The 17,497-nt window shown below is 37.2% G+C and overlaps 1 long non-coding RNA gene across 1 annotated transcript in view; it reads right to left on the bottom strand.

Annotated features, from left to right (window-relative positions):
• The window catches only part of LOC140617846 (uncharacterized), a 40,498-nt gene extending 23,528 nt beyond the window's left edge, over nucleotides 1-16,970 (bottom strand). Inside the window, exons 1-2 of the long non-coding RNA XR_012017992.1 lie at nucleotides 16,922-16,970; nucleotides 13,038-13,099 (exon numbers count right to left, since the gene is read on the bottom strand). This is a non-coding gene — a long non-coding RNA (uncharacterized lncRNA). The remainder of the gene's footprint in view (nucleotides 1-13,037; nucleotides 13,100-16,921) is intronic.
• Nucleotides 16,971-17,497: the final 527 nt, after the last annotated feature.

The raw sequence follows: 17,497 nt of genomic DNA, 5'->3' as shown, positions 1-17,497 counted from the left end.
CCAAGAAGCTGGCAGGGCCAAAGGTGGAGGGAGGACCCTTGGGGTGGCACAAGAACTTATCTCTTAGCTGATAGGACATGGCTGCCTATCTTTCTCAGTGGTGCAGCTCTATCCAGGATATAGTGCAAAGAATAAGAGAAACTTCTATCTTTTTCTTGTTTTGAGTTTGTTCTGAGGACTAAGGAAGAATTATGTAGTCTGAGAATAAAGTCCCAACCTCCTGTCACTGTAGTTAGTAGAAATTCCTCTCCCACTGGCATCTCATCTTGTCTTAACTTTTGTTTGCACTGCTACTGTGGGTTTTTTTTGTCTTGCCCTTTAATTTGTCTGTATCCTTGGATATGCTTTTGAAGATAGAGAGCATGTGTGGTAGTCAGTTACTTTGCTACCACTGAACCTAGAATCATGTGGAGATATATATATATCCTAAGGCCAAACTTCATAGAGACAAAATTTTAGTTAAATGCGAATAGGAGCATTTGGTTGGGCCCCTCCTTGATTACATTTCAGCTATTATTCAGCACTGAGGAAGTCAAACCACTACTCTTTACCACCCTGTCAAAGAGCTATTCTTCCACTCTTCTCTTGTGGGCAGGTGTCATTCTGCTCTTAGTTTACTTATACTCATGAATGTCTGGGGATTTTGGTACCAGTCTTGGTGGACAGAAATAATTTCCTCGGCACTACAGAAAGGCAGTGCAGTGTGATGCTTGGGCAGGTAGATTCCAGAGTCAGTGTGGGTTCACATCCTGGCTTCTTCACATCCTGAATATATTTCTACTGTAGTGTTCTGGTCATTCTGTGTCTTGTTTTCCCAACTGTAAAATGGGGCCAATATATAAAGTACCTCCAATGTATGGCTATTGTGATGATTTAATATATTGTAAGTAATCAGTGTCATTAAATACTGACAGGAGTTAACTATCACATTGCAAGTATTCAATAAATGTTCCTGTTCTCATTAGGAGAACCAGACATTCTCCTTGAGTGTTTGAGAAATTATATACAACTTAAAAACCTTGAAACCTAATTAAATGGGTTTTGTTTGGAATACCTTCTCCAGGTATTGTTCTAATTTCTTTGCATACTTCTAGCAAAGTTGTTGCAAAAGGAACTTTAGGTCTCTCTTACCATTTGATATTTGTAGGGTTACATTTCCCTCAAGCTCAAGTAACAGTGAGGAGCTGTTTGACTTTCCCTTCTTCTTCTCCCTACCATGCTGTGGGAATAATGTTATTGACTATACAGTTTTCATAAAATTGCTCATTGTCATTCCCAAGACACCCACAGCAATGATCAACCCGGCATGAGTGTCGCATTGCCAAATACCCTGATGAGATATATGCAAAACTTTTATTTATTTTTTAAATATTTTATTTATTTATTCATGAGAGACACACAGAGAGAGAGGCAGAGACACAGGCAGAGGGAGAAGCAGGCTTCATGCAGGGAGCCCAACATGGGACTCAATCCCGGGTCTCCAAGGATCAGGCCCTGGACTGAAGGCAGCGTTAAACCGCTGAGCCACCTGGGCTGCCCTATGCAAAACTTTTAAAATAACTCCCTTCCTCTTCTTCAACCAATGCTTACATTAGGCAAAGAAGAGCCTAGAGGTTGCTGAGGAGTGAGCAGAAGTTGGAAGCGGCTCTGATATCTTAAAGAGTTCACTGCCCTCTCCTCGAGTTTGTATTTCAAAACATGGCCATCCAACCGTGTGACACTATTATATACACAGCTGCTGGAGGTTGACGGGGGTGATGGGGGTGGTAACTCATTCTAGAGCTCTATGATGCAGGTCAATGAGAATGACTTGCCTGAGGGCCTTGAGAAAGAACAAACTGGTGTCCTGTTCTAGCTGTCATTTGGTGGCAAGCATGTTAGATATTATATTAAATGGACCTGATATTAGTATTTACCACATCACTTGGTTTTATTGGGACTGTTGTGGTTTCAGCACTGAAAATCTCACTCTCTGGGAACCCTCTCAGTTCCAAGAAAACCAGTGCAGTTGGTCACCTTACTTGGACCTAAGCTATAACATTGCATTTAGAATAAGCTATGTGATCTTGGCCAGGTCATATGGCCTCCTAAGCTGGATTCTCTTTTATAAGGTGGAATTAAAAATATCTGCCTTGCAACCTTGCAAGAATCACATGCAGTAGTGTCCACTAACATGTTTGGTATCTTGTGAGATCCTACGCCAATATCAGAAAATTAAGTCATTGAAGATATTGTTTCTTTGAGGCATAGGGTCTACCTGAGAATTCTGAGGTGGTTATACAAAGCTGAAAGCCTATGACCTGAAGACTTCTCCAAAGCAATGGTACACATGACTCCAAAGCCAATTGGAGAGTGTGGGGGGAAAATGAGGACTCACAAAGATCCTTGGCATGGGATCCTGATGAATTGATACTTGGTATTTGCAATGGCTCCACTTTATATTTGAGGTGGCTCTAGGCCTGGGTCCCTACTGAAATCTGTGCACATGGCCTAGACTAGTCTGGCTTTTCTATCAGAACCTGCTATCTTATAGGTAAAATGAAAGATAATTTTATGTGGAATCAATGATTTCTTAACTCCCTTTTGGCTGTAAAGCCACATCACATAACACCAGTGCGCTCCAGACATTAGCCACTGTGGGAGATGGAGGTGGTCTCCTGACCTCAATCACTCTTAGGCCCTTTGCAGTTATATTTTGTACCTCATCACCTATTTCCTTCCTTTTCTTCTGACACTCTCTAATTATCTCCTTTGTCATTTATTTGCTCCTGTTTCCCTCTTTGGAGATTGTAGTTCCTCATGAAGAAACTATTAGGTTCATGAGGTACGTAGAATTTCCCTGTCTTGTTGACTGCCAGCTACTGAAACCAGCATGGCAGATGCCTGGTCAGTATGTGTGAAATGAATGAGTGGACTGGACATCCATGGTTATCTTCTACTGATCACAAGCCACATCAGCTTGATATATTTTGTTATGTTAGCAATATTTTAGTTTCTTTAAAATCAATATTGTTGATAATGAGGAGAGCAAAAGATGTGAACTATACAGTTCTCCACTATCTTTAATGCAAGGGTGTTGCAGACTTGCAGATATGAGGCCCAGGGCTAAGATTCAAGCAAGAGATGGCTTATGGGAAATTTGAGGCAATCTGAAACACTCAGTGAACATTTAATTCATCTGTTACATAGCATACCCCTGAATTCTTTTTTTTTCCATATCACAGGATGTTAATATAGTCTAAAGTAATTAATTCAGAGTATGAATATGGTGGAGTCTAGTTCTTCAGTGTCAGCAAATTGCCTGCTATGACTCTCCTTTCCTCTCCTCTATCCCAGTTCAGCCATGGGATATTGCCTGGCGTTGAAATGAGAGTAACAGGACAGCCACCGGCAGGGTAAGGCAGGGGAGACAGAGTATGTATAACTCACAGATTAGGCCTGCTCCCTCTTATGATTCACAGCAGATGTTATCTGCTAAACTCAAACAGCTGATCCTTGATTTAAAGATAATTTGTTTATTATTATACTAAGCAGAGCCCGTAAATCTCTATTATAGCCTGATGAGAACCAAGGAAAATACTGTATGCTGAAAGCACCAATAGCTTACATTTTCCTAGCTTCATTCTCCCCTGTAATCTGAACCACTGATAAGGAATATTGACATTTTTAGAGAGAATTATAAGTAAAGCAATAAACTATCCATGTTTTGGTGTGTGTTAAATGTGTCTTGAGTTATGGTTCCAAGTGGCAATCAGGCTCGACTTTGTTAATCTACCAAATGTTGTGTTTTGGTGACAGCTGAGTCTCATCTTGAAGGCCTGTGTTCTTTCAAGTTTCTTGAGAATATCCAAATCCACTGGGTTCACATTCTCAGAGAGGACACTGGTTGCACAAAGAACAGAGGTTGCATAATGCCCCTATAAGCCCCATTACAGCTATTTGCACAGCTGTAATCATTATAAATAAATTACTTCATAAATTTCAACAAATGAAATCATGTTACTTTGTTTTGTCTGCTCTGTCTCTTCATTGTGCTGCTAAGTCGCCAGTGTGTCATTTATTTTGGCTCATTTTTGTGGAAATGAGATTTAAAGAGGAGCTTGATTGAAGCATCTGAGGACACTCTTCTCTCCTACCCCAAACTTTGTTTCCCGCCCCCCCCCCATCAGAGGAAAAAAAGGAGCTGAAAATAAGAATAATTAATGGACTAACATAAGAATAAGTATGTGGTAAGTTCCTGGAGCACATTGCTTTACTTCTGGCAGGTATATTGAGGTATAATCTACATGTAGTAAAATTCACATTTTGTAGGAATAGAGTTCTTGTAGTTTCAACAAAGAAGTTGACTCTTGAACATGGATTTGAACTATGTGGTTCCACTTATATGCAGATTCGTTTTCACTAAATATATGTACAGTTCTGTAGATTTATTTATTCTTTCTGAATTTCGGTAACACTTTTCTCTTATTTTATTACAATATAGTTTTGTCTATCCCAGAATGTCATATAAATGGAATCATAGAGTATTTAGCCCTATGAGTTTGGCTTCATTTACTGAGCTTGATATTTTTTGAGATTTATCAGTGTTTTAATCCTTCTTACCACTGAGTAGTATCACTGTTTTGCTTCCATTCGCAAGTGAGGGTCATTGGGTTAATTTCAGTTTTGTATTATGAATAAAGCTACTTTAAATATTCTTGTACATATCTTTTTGTGGACATGTTTTCCTAACTCTTGAGTAAATACTTGGGAATGATTGCTAGCTCATATGGCAAGTATATGTTTAACTTTATGAGAAATGCCAAGCTATTTCCAAAGTGTCTGTTCCATGTTCCATTCCCACCAGTGATGGATGAGAAATCCAGTTGCCTTGGCCTATTGTTTAGAACTTGATGTTGTCTGGATTGGAAGAATTAATATTGTGAAAATGTCAATGTTACCCAGGGCAATTTACACATTTAATGCAATCCCTATCAAAATACCATGGACTTTCTTTAGAGAGTTGGAACAAATTATTTTAAGATTTGTGTGGAATCAGAAAAGACCCCGAATAGCCAGGAGAATATTAAAAAAGAAAACCAGAGCTGGGAGCATCACAATGCCAGATTTCAGGTTGTACTACAAAGCTGTGGTCATCAAGACAGTGTGGTACTGGCACAAAAACAGACACATAGATCAATGGAACAGAATAGAGAATCCAGAAGTGGACCCTCAACTTTATGGTCAACTAATATTCGACAAAGAAGGAAAGACTATCCACTGGAAAAAAAGACAGTCTCTTCAATAAATGGTGCTGGGAAAATTGGACAGCCACATGCAGAAGAATGAAACTAGACCACTCTCTTTCACCATACACAAAGATAAACTCAAAATGGATGAAAGATGTTAATGTGAGACAAGATTCCATCAAAATCCTAGAGGAGAACACAGGCAACACCCTTTTTGAACTTGGTCACAGTAACTTCTTGCAAGATTCATCCATGAAGGCAAGAGAAACAAAAGCAAAAATGAACTATTGGGACTTCATCAAGAAGCTTTTGCACAGCAAAAGAAACAGTCCACAAAACTAAAAGACAACCTAGAGAATGGGAGAAGATATTTGCAAATGACATATCAGATAAAGGGCTAGTTTCCAAGATCTAGAAAGAACTTATTAAACTCAACACCAAAGAAACAAACAATCCAACCATGAAATGGGCAAAAGACATGAACAGAAATCTCACAGAGGAAGACCTAGACATGGCCAACAAGCACATGAGAAAATGCTCCGCATCACTGGCCATCAGGGAAATACAAATCAAAACCACAATGAGATCCCACCTCACGCTAGTGAGAATGGGGAAAATTAGCAAAGCAGGAAACCGCAAATGTTGGAGAGGATGTGGAGAAAGGGGAACCCTCTTGCACTGTTGGTGGGAATATGAACTGGTACAGCCACTCTGGAAAACTGTGTGGAGGTTCCTCAAAGAGTTAAAAATAGACCTGCCCTACGACCCAGCAATTGCACTGCTGGGGATTTACCCCAAAGATTCAGATGCAATGAAACGCCGGGACACCTGCACCCCGATGTTTCTAGCAGCAATGTCCACAATAGCCACACTGTGGAAGGAGCCTCGGTGTCCATCGAAAGATGAATGGATAAAGAAGATGTGGTTTATGTATACAATGGAATATTCCTCAGCCATTAGAAATGACAAATACCCACCATTTGCTTCAACGTGGATGGAACTGGAGGGTATTATGCTGAGTGAAATAAGTCATTAGAAGGACAAACATTATATGGTCTCATTCATTTGGGGAATATAAAAATTAGTGAAAGGGAATAAAGGGGAAAGGAGAAAAAATGAGTGGGAAATATCAGAAAGGGAGACAGAACATGGAAGACTCCTAACTCTGGGAAACGAACTAGGGTTGGTGGAAGTGGAGGTGGGCAGGGGGGTGGGGGTGACTGGGTGACAGGCACTGAGGTGGGCACTTGACGGGATGAGCACTGGGTGTTATTCTATATGTTGGCAAATTGAACACCAATAAAAAATAAATTTATAAAAAAAGAAAAAAAGAACTTGATGTTGTCAGGCTTCTTTTCTTAAAACCATTCGAATTAGTATGAAGTGGCACCTCCCTGTGGTTTTAATCTACATTTATGTGCCTATTGGCCATTTGTGTATCTTCTTTGGAGAAATGTCAATTCAGATACTTTGCCCACGTAAATTTAAACACAGAATTGCAATCTGATCTAGCAATTTCATTCCTATGTATATATTCCAGAAAATTGAAGTCAAGGACTCAAGCAGATAATTGTACACCAATGTTCATAGTAACATTATTCACAATAGCCAAACGGTGGAGACAACCCAAATATCCACTGACGAATGGATAAACAAAATTCAGTATATAAATACAACAGGATATTATTTGGCCTTAGAAAGGAATGCAGTTCTGGTACATGCTACAACATAGATGAACCTTGAAAACATTATGCTAAATGAAACAAGCCAGACATGAGGATTAATATTGTATGATTCTCCTTAGATGAGGTACCTAGAAGAGGCTAACTCACAAAGATGGAAAATATAAGAAGTTATTAGAGATGGGCGAGAGGAGAGAATGAGAAGTTATTGTCTAATGAAAACAGGGTTTCTGTTTGGGGTGATGAAAAATCATGGAAATGGACAGTGGTAGGGATTGTACAACATTATGAATGTACTGATTACCACTGAATTGTTCACTTAAAATGGTTAAAATGATAAATTTCATGTTATGTATTTTTTTTACTCTTATAAAAAAGGCATTCTTGGGGCACCTGGATGGCTCAGTGGTTGAGCATCTGCCTTCAGCTTAGGGCATGTTCCTGGGATGGAGTCCCGCATCGGGCTCCCTATGGGGAGTCTGCTTCTCCCTCTGCCTGTCTCTGCCTCTCTCTGTGTGTCTCTTGTGAATAAATAAATAAAATCCTTTTTATAAAGGCATTCTTTGCCCATTTTATAAATCGGCGTTGTCTTTTTTAAATTTTTGAGTTGTAGGAGTTCTTTATATATTCTAGATACCAAATCTTTAGCAGATATGTGATTTGCAAATATTTGCTACCATTCTGCAAGGTTATCTTTTGATGCACAAAAGTTTTTAATGTTGTTGAATTCCAATTTACCGCCTTTTTCCTTGGTTGGCTGTGCTTTGGGTTTCATATCTATAACCATGCCTCATCCAAGGTTATGAAGATTTATACTTAGGTTTTCTTCTAAGGAGTTTCAGTGCTTACATTTAGATTTATGATTCATTTTGAGCTGACTTTTGTTTATAGTGTAAAGTAGAAGTCCAAATTCATGTTTTGCATATGGCTATCCAGTTGTCTTAGCACCATTTGTTGGAAAGGCTATTCTTTTCCTATTGGATTTCCTTAGTACCCTGTTTAACTGTAATTGACCACAAGTGTATGGAATTATTTTTGGTCAAGTCTATTCTGTTGGCCGACTTGCATATCTGTAGGCCAATATCACATAATCTTGATTACTGTAGCTTTGTTATAGATTTTGAAATCGAAAAGAGTGAATCCTCCAACTTTTCTTTTTCTATACAGTTTTAGCTGTTCTGGATCCATTGCATTTCCATATGACTGTTTGGAAGAGGTTGCCAATTTCTGTAAAAATGCCAGTTGGAATTTAGATATGAATGGATTGAATCTGTATTGAATATCTATACAGGGAGCATTTTAATCTTAACAGTTTCAGGTCTTCCAACTTCTAAACATGGATATATTTGGAGAACAAATCTTATACCTTACTGTTTAACTTTATTCCTAAGTGTTTTATTCTTTTGATGCTATTTTAAATGGAATTGCTTTCTAAATTTTATTTTTGAAGTGTTCCTTGGTAGTGTATAGAAATACAACTGATTATGAATATAGATCCTGCATCCTACAACTTATTAAATTTATTTATTAGCTATAACTATGTATTTGTTAATTACTTAGGGTTTTCTTTTTATACCTAAAGTCATGCCATCGACAAACAGAAATAATTTTATTTCTTCCCTTCCAATATCAATGCCTTTTGATTCTTTTTCTATTTTGATTGGCCAGGCTAGTACCTCTAGCACAATATGAAAGAAGTGGTGAGATTTTAGGGGAAAGCTTTCAATTCTGTCACCATTAAGTGTGATGTTGGATATAGATTTTTTGTAGATGTCTTTTATCAGGTTGAAAACGTTTCCCTCTATTCCTAGTGTACTGAATGTTTTTTATCATAAAAGTGTGTTGGACTTTGTCAGTCTTTTTCCTGTGTCTATTTTGTGTAGTTTTTAAATTTTTTATATATTTTTTATTTTGTGTAGGTTTTATTCTTTATTCTATAATATGGTTTATTGCGTTGATTGTGTTTTTGTAAGTTGAACCAGTCTTACATTCCTGAGAGAAATCCCAGTTGGTCAGGATATATAATTATTTTCATTTGCTGCTGCATTTTGCTTCTTAGTATTTTGTTGAGGATTTTTATGTCTATTGTTATGAGGAATATTGTTCTATGGTTGCCTTTTTGTGAGAAGTCTTTGTCCATTTTGGTATAAGGGTAATATTGGTTTCATGGAATGAGGTGGTAAGTGCTCCCTTCTATTTTTAGATAAGTTCATGATGGATTGATGTTAATTCTTATTCAAAAATTTGGTAGAATTTACCATTGAAGCAATCCGGTTTTGAGCTTTTTCTTTGTGGATTGTGTTTATTACAATTTCTAATTGTAAAGCAATTTCTTAACTTCTTATGGACCTATTCATATTTTTTATTTATTCTTGAGCCAGTTTTGGAAATTTGTGTCTTTCTAAGAATTTGTTCATTTTAATTGGTTATCTAATTTGTTGGCATACAATTGCCCTTAGTATTCTCTTATAATACTTTTTATTTCCGTAAGCGTGGTAGTAATGTTCCATCCTTCATTCCTGATTTTAGTCACTTGAATCTTTCCTCTTTTGTTCTTTTAAATATTTAACTAGACCTACACAGTCTAGCTAACTGTTGTTAATTTTGTTGATCTTTTAAAAGGACCAACTTTTGGTATCTCATTTTCTCTATTGTCTTTGTAATTTCTATTCCATTTATTTCTACTCATAATCTATATTATTTCCTTCTCTCTGCTTGTTTTAGATTTGGTTACTCTTTTTTTTTCTTCTAGCTTCTTAAGATACAAGGTTAGGTTGTTGATTGGAGATCATTCTTTTTAATGTAAGCATTTAAAATATAAACATTCCTTAGAGCAGTTTTGCGGCATCTCATAAGTTTTGGTATGTGGTGTTTTCATTTTCATCCATCTCAAAATATTTTCTAATTTCCTTTGAGGTTTCTCCTTTGGCACATTGTTTATTTAGGAGTGTGTTCTGTAATTTATGCATAATTGTGAATTTTCCAAATTTCCTTCTGCATTGATTTTAATTTATTTTCACTCTGGATGGATAATTTCAATCCTTTTAAATTTATTGAGACTTGGTCTATAGCCTAACATATGGTTTAGCCTGAAGAGTGTTTCATGTACGTTTCAGAAGAATATTTGTTCTGCTTTGTTCAGTGAAGTACTCTATAGATGTTTGTTAGGGCTAGGTGGTTTATGGTATTGCCCCAATCTCTGTTTCCTTGCTGATCTTCTGCATAGTTTTGATATCCATTATTGAAAGTGGCATATTGAAATATTCAACTATTATTATTGAACTATTATTCCTTCAACTCTGTCAGCTTTTACCTAATGTATTTTGGGACTCTGTTGTTAGATGCCCGTTATTGCTTCAAATATTTTTTTCTGCCTTTTTCTCTTCTTTCTTTCCGAGGCTTTCAGCATGCATGTGTTGATATACTCAACAATTTATACAGGTCTTGAGGCACTGCTCATTTCTCTATCTCTATTTTCCCTTCCTGTTTTTCAGGCTGAATCATCACCTTAGCTTATCTTCAAGTGCACTGATTCCCTTGAATGAATTTTTGAATTTTAATTCTTAGAGTTTTCAACTACATATTTTTTGTTTGGTGTTTCTGTAATTATTATCTCTTTATTAATATTCTTTAGTTAGTGAGCTTTCTCAGACTATATTTTTTTTTAGAAATGATTTCCTTCAACTCTTTCAACATATTCATAAAAACTGGTTTAAAATAACTGTCTAGTAGGCCCAAATTCTGGACTTCCTCAAAGAGTTTGTGTTGATTGCTTATTTTTATTGTGCATGAGCCATACTTTCTTCTTTCTTTACATATCTCATAATTTTTGAAGGGGACACTGGATTTTTAAATAACATGTAATAACTTTGGAAATTATATGAAATTATGCCTCCTTCCCAGTATTGTCATTTATGATTGTTGTAGTTATTCTTAGTTGGTTCAGTGACTTTTCTGAACCAATTCTGTAAAGGTTGTATTTTTTTGTTGTGTATGACCATTGAAAGATCTAAGGTAGCTTAGTGGTTAGCTAAATGTTTCAACATAGATTTCCCTAAATGCCTGGAACAAATAAGTCTCCTAGTCTTTGCTTAGTGGCATGCCTTCAACACCCATCCAGGCAATTAACTCTTTCTTAACTTTTGCTTCCTGCTTGTGCAAAGTCTCCAAATCAATCAGAGTGGGCACATAGCCTTAGGTGTGCCTGTGACTTTCTACTTTCATAGAAATATGATGGAGCTTTCTAAATACCCCATAGACTTCTTCATCCTTATATTTTCTTCTGAAGCTTTTTTGTTAGTCTATTCTTTGCCCTAATTGTATCTATCATCTCAGACAGTCACAACTTTATGACTGTAGCTTATTATTGTTTTTAGTAAATGCTCCATAACGATGGCTTCATGCACATTTAGCTCCAACTTAGGTCAAATAAAAACAAACTTTTCTTTTTTCTTTTATTTTTTTTAAACAAGCTTTTCAGGTGGAATCTTCCAGGGACCCAAAGTACAAGCCAAATCATGACAAATTAATGGGAGTGAGGCTTTGAGAGAGCTTCAGCTTTGTTCTGTTCCTTCCACGTGGAATGACTATTATCTTCAAGAGTACTGCTAAGTCGGAGTGGGGAGTCATGAAGCTCATGTTTTTACTGAGATTCAAATATATTACCCAACCAAATACTCCCTATATTGTTGAAAGCCTTGGGTTAATTCCCAGACTTCTATAAAAGTTGATTCTGACAAATTTTGTGAGTTTTTTTCTTTTTTTGTAGTATGTTTTTATTCAAATACTTTTATTCAGGCATAATTGACACACAGGGTTATATGAATTTCAGGTGTACAATTAATGATTCAACAATTCTGTACATTACTCAGTGCCCATCAAGATAAATGTACTCTTAATCCCCTTCACCTGTTTCACCCATTCCCCTCCCATCTCCCTTCTGGTAACCTTCAGTTTAGTCTCAATAGTTAAGAGTCTGGTTTTTTATTTGTTTTTTTCTTTGTTTTGTTAAATTCCACATATGAGTGAAAACATACGGTGTTTGTCTTTCTGTGACTGACTTACTTCATTTAGCATTAAACCGTCTAGATCCATCCATGTTGCACATGGCAAGATTCCATTCTTTTTAAGGCCAAATAATATTCCATTCATTTATCTCTCATATCTTCTTTATACATTCATCCATTCATCTATGGATGGATACTCAGGTTGCTTCCATTTCTTGGATTATTGTAGATAATGCTGCAGTACACAGAGGAGTGCATATATGTTTCTGAGTTAGCTTTTGGATTTTTTTTTTGGTACATTTTTCCAAAGAAGACATACAGATGGCCAACAGACACATCAAAAGATGCTTAACATCTTTTTCCATCATCAGCGAAAAGGAAATAAAAATATCAGTGAGATATCACCTCATACCTGTCAGAATGGCTAAAATAAAAAACACAAGAAATAACAAGTGTTGATGAGGATGTGGAGAAAAAGGAACCGTTGTGCACAGCTGGTGAGAATGCAAACTGGTATGGCCACTGTGGGAAACAGTATGGAGTTTCCTCAAAAAGTCAAAAATACAAATACCATATGATCCAGTAATTTTGGGAAATTTTAATTGCTTTTAAAGAGGGGTAAAATTTTAGTGGTCCTTATTCTGCCATTTTTGCTTACATCTAAAATTTTATATATATGTGTGTTATTTTTATATGCTAGTGCCAAACTGTATGTAATGAGTATCCCTTCCTTAACTGTAGTCAAAGTTGGGATTTGCTTTTAATTTGAATACTAGGCAGTATAAATGGAGACACTCTTTTACCCATTAGTCAGGTAGAGAATTGGAAAAGCTATGAGGACAATAATTCATGGTTATTTTGTAGGTCCCATGGTTATTTTGTAGTCCTCTTGGAGGACATGAGCCTCCCCAAGTAATTTATGCTTTGTAATAAATACTTCTTTCTTTGATTGCTAGATTAAATTAAATTAGCTGAAGCTTATAGGCCTCGAAAATAAAGCTTCCTAATTCAACTTGATTATGATGCAACCATTTGAATTTAGGTACAAATGCAAAGTTGAGACCTAGGAATGTGATTGGACTTCATCGGTTAATTTTAGAAGATGGGAGGATTACTCTTACCTGGGCGAGGCACTGTACGAATGCCTGACCACTCTCCCTAAGACTGAGAGGTCCTTTGGCTCCTGAAAGAAAGACAGTCCCATGGTCATTTCTTTAGGAAGGACAAGCCTTATAGTCACTATACCTGCTGAGACCCTTTGGCTGAAGTTCCTTTCCACTTCCAAATCCTAAAGAAGAATTCCATTCTCTCCATCTTCTCACTTCTTCTTTAGATCCTTCTCGTTTAGTTCTCCATTCTCTCTACCATTGTGGTGAGAAACTGTAGCCCTTTATTTGACTCTGTGGTGAAGGGCCCTCCTTTTCTTCCATGTGAAGGGTCTAGGCAAGATGGGATGTAGTGTGGAAGCTTGTTTTTAATCATATTGCTAAATATGTATTTTTGTGTAAAGCCCTATCAATTTAGAGAAGGGAAAAAACCTGCTTCTGGCTCCACCTACACAGCTAGGATTTTATTCCTAAGTCAGACTATTTTAGCAAGGATGGGTTATTTAACAATGTTCAGCTAATACATAAAAATCATGCAAGCATTGGAGGCTCTACTCTAGAGATAACAGGAGCTAAGCATAAAATACATGTGCTAATAGCTCAGCGTCTGACTTGGCCCACATTTATGAAATGATGACTCTTCGTATCTGGTAGGTCAAGTGATGGAGTTTAAACTCTGATTAACCCAGACATGGATAAATTACAATCATCTTGAATCCAGATGGCAAATGTGCTTATGACTTCTGGTACTTGACTGCACCACCATTCTTGTAAAGTTGTATACAGCTGTTAACTGAATATTGTTGTGTTACATCTGTGGGAGAGATGCAAAATATTGGGAATGTGAAGAATTTATTTGGAGTGTAAGGTCTTTGTATGCCGTTGCTCATATCTAGCCACAAAACACTATAACCGTGACATACTTGGTCCAGTAATTGTCCCCAAATTTAAAAAAAAAATCATATCAGCGCATAATTTATATGAATTATTATTTCATGGTTGGTAACTTGCATTGCAGAATGCTCTGAATTAAGAGCTAGGTCAAAACATGTTAAAGGTAGTAGACTCAGCTCAGCTGGGCAGAGAACATACCATTCAATCATTTATTTACATACGAATGTTCATTAAAAGCCTACTGTGTGCCAATGACTCTTCCTGGTGCTGCAAGATAGAAGCAAGGATAGTGAACTTTGAAGAAAACAAAGCTCACCTTGACTTTGGATCAGATGCTGTTAGAGGAACCATCAATGCAAATTTGGTAAAAGCAGTTGCTGCCAGACAAAAACTGAACTGCTTTCTTTCGCATCAGAATTTTTATATATCACATAAAGCTGCTTTGCCCAATATGTTGGCCACTGGCCACATGCACTTTAAATTTAAGTGAGCTAAAGTTGAATACATTTTATTTTTATTGTTATTTATCTGTTTATCTATTTATTTTAAGTAGGCTCCATGCCCAGCATGGTACCCAGTGTGGGGCTTGAACTCACAACCCTGAGATCAAGACCTGAGCTGAGATCAAGAGTTGGATTGCTTACCAACTGAGCCACCCAGGCACCTCATAAAATTGAATACATTTTAAATTTCAGTTTCTCAGTCATCCTAACCTCCTTAACCTAAATACTTAAAGTATTTAATAGTGATGTGTCCAGTGGTTACTGAAATGGACAGCACAAGTGTAAAACATCTCTATCATCACAGAAAATTCTGTTGAGCAGCTCTGATATAGATGTTGGAATGAAAAAAACCTGAGTGACTTCACTTAATGATTACTATCAGGTACAATTTATGAGTTCACACTATTTCCTACAACAGACACATTTATGAGGACAAGAAATTTTCTAAAGCAGGTTTTACAAGCTTTGAAGTTACAAAAAGACAGGCTTGGCAGTTAATTTAAGAGTTGTTACCTCATGTGTTCTCATTTTCTTTATGTTGAATGTTAGAAAAAAAATAGTATGAGCCAATGCAAAACTAATAATAAGGATTATGGCAGGAATTGCTGACTCTTCACCAAAATCCATTCTCCTCTTTTTTTTTTTTTTTTGCAAAAGTGTAGTGCTACTCTGCTGACCATCTACACTGCAGTGCCCACCCTCACCCCTCACATACATTTTGGTGTAGTGCCTTGGTTCTTACCAACGGAATTTAAAGAGAAGTGACATCACTTCTGAACAGAGCTCTTAAGTGGGCTGATGTACTTCCTTCATACTCTTTTTTTTTTTTACTTTGCTGCAAGCCAGCCTCTGTACTATAGATTACAACATGCAGAAAAGAACACCCCCTTAAGTAGGGCATGATGAAAAACATAAGAAGCAGCCTAAGTCATATATTGTGTAGAGTCAAGTGGCCCAGTAGTCTGAAAGTTCAACTGATATATAAGGATAAAAGGACTTCCATTTTACTTCACCAACTGCATTTTGAAGTCTGTTTGTCATAGCAGCTAGTATTACCCTAGCATACATAAGAGAAGGTATTAATTTTAATTTTGATCATATATATTTTTTCAGCCTTAGCTGCTAGAAACAACCACATTATCATGAAAAAAATTTATAGCACATTCACTGAAACACCTCTTTAATACATGATGAAATTGCTTCCTATCTTTATAAGGCCCTTGTTTTATGTTGGATTCCCTAGAATCAGAGCCTGTGATGGGGATTCTCTTACATTTACTGCATGAGGACTCTCCAGAGAAACATGTAAAGCAATGCGGGGAGCAAAATGAAGAAGGGGTAAAGCCAAGAAAAGATATGGATTCAGCTGGATACTAGCTTCGACTTGATTCTCTGGAAAGCTCTACAGTATAAATCTCACCATGAAGTTGTTTCTGCCTAAGGCACGGCACAGGGTTTGGAACCTCCATATTAGTCAGTCTTTCACTGGTAGACACTCCCTGCCATTTTCAGGGGGATGGTCTCTTACAGAAGGAGGAAAATCCTGAGCAAGTGGGGAGCTGTGAACTGCTTCTAGTCAACACTCTCATAGTTGGGGCATGAGTGCACCAGCCTGTAAAGGCACCTGTCAGCCACCACTGGTGCTATAACAACTTACCTTTAAATATGTGAATGTATGATATATGGTACCCTGTTAGATGAGGCAGATGGGAAGGTTTTCTTCCCAAAGGGAAACCCGTATTTTTTATAACTCTAAATATGGTCCCTAGTTTGGCAGAGCAAATTTCTACATAGGGAGATGGACAGGCAAAAGTTAAGTTTTGGCATAAGTACAGAAGTTGGGACAGTGGTCTGCATATGAAGTTGTGGGAAAACAAGAGAAGAAAGAAACAACACTACTCAGGGGGGCCACAAAAATCCATCCCTGATGTGAACAGGTATACGACAGCAATAGTGTGTGGTGCTGCAGAAACTGAATTCTAGAGCCAGATGGCTTCTGCTTTAAACAAGTTTCTGTCACTAATATACTGTGTGACACTAAACAAGTAATTTGAGCTGTCTTTGCCTTAGTTTCTTTTTTCTGTAAAATAGGGATAATGATGGATACTAATAACTACAAGCTGTTGAGTGAATTAATACTCAAGTATACAAAGATCTTAGAATGCTGCCTAGAGCACAGTGAGTGGGATGGAAGGGTAGCTCTGTCAGGAAAGCTAGGTCTTGAAATGAGAAGCTAAGTGTGCCAGAGATTCTTCTGAAATACTGAGAGATTCTTCTGGCACAGAATAGGAGAGGTCAGTGGGTAAATAAGCCCTTGGCCTCTGGAAGCAGATATTCTAGGACTGAATCCCTACTCCACTACTGCATGACCTTGGGCAAATTATTTAAATTGTTTATGCCTTGGTTTCTTCATATTTAAATTTGGAATAATGGTAGCACTTTTCTCAGAGAAGTATAGTGAAAATTAAGTGAAATAATAGTTGTAATATTCTTAAACAGTACCTTAATTAAAAGTTGTTGTTCTTATTCTACAAGGAAAAGCAGGGGGACTTGCAGAGTTAATTGCTTGGGGCAGGTTCATTGCTTATATACAGTGGTTTATGAGATGACTGTGATATCATAAAGTCAAGTAAAAACTGAACTGGAGGGCAGCCTGGGTGGCTCAGTGGTTTAGCGCTGCCTTTGGCCCAGGGCATGATCCTAGAGACCTAGGATCGAGTCCCACGTCAGGCTCCCTGCACAGAGCCTGCTTCTCCCTCTGCCTGTGTGTCTGCTTCTCTCTCTCTCTCTGTGTGTCTCTCATGAATAAAATAAGTAAAACATTTAACAAAAAATAAAATAAAATAAATAAAGAAAGAAAGAAACTGAACTGGAAAATCCCACTGTACAAACTGAAGGTGCTTTGACTTGGTCCTGTGGGCACCATAAACCCAAATATGTTTTCTTAAGTTTCTTTCAGGGTAAGGAGGTGATACTAGTTAGCTACTGGTGCATAACAAGTGATCCCATAACTTAGTGTCTCAAGACAACAACTATTCATTTAATTTAGGGTTATATAGGTTGGCAATTTGGACTGGG

This window comes from Canis lupus, chromosome 26 (assembly GCF_048164855.1).
Source record: "Canis lupus baileyi chromosome 26, mCanLup2.hap1, whole genome shotgun sequence".
Taxonomy (NCBI): Eukaryota; Metazoa; Chordata; class Mammalia; order Carnivora; family Canidae; genus Canis; species Canis lupus.
Note: the sequence above shows the minus strand (reverse complement) of the source record. Positions and strands in the feature narration are given on the sequence as shown.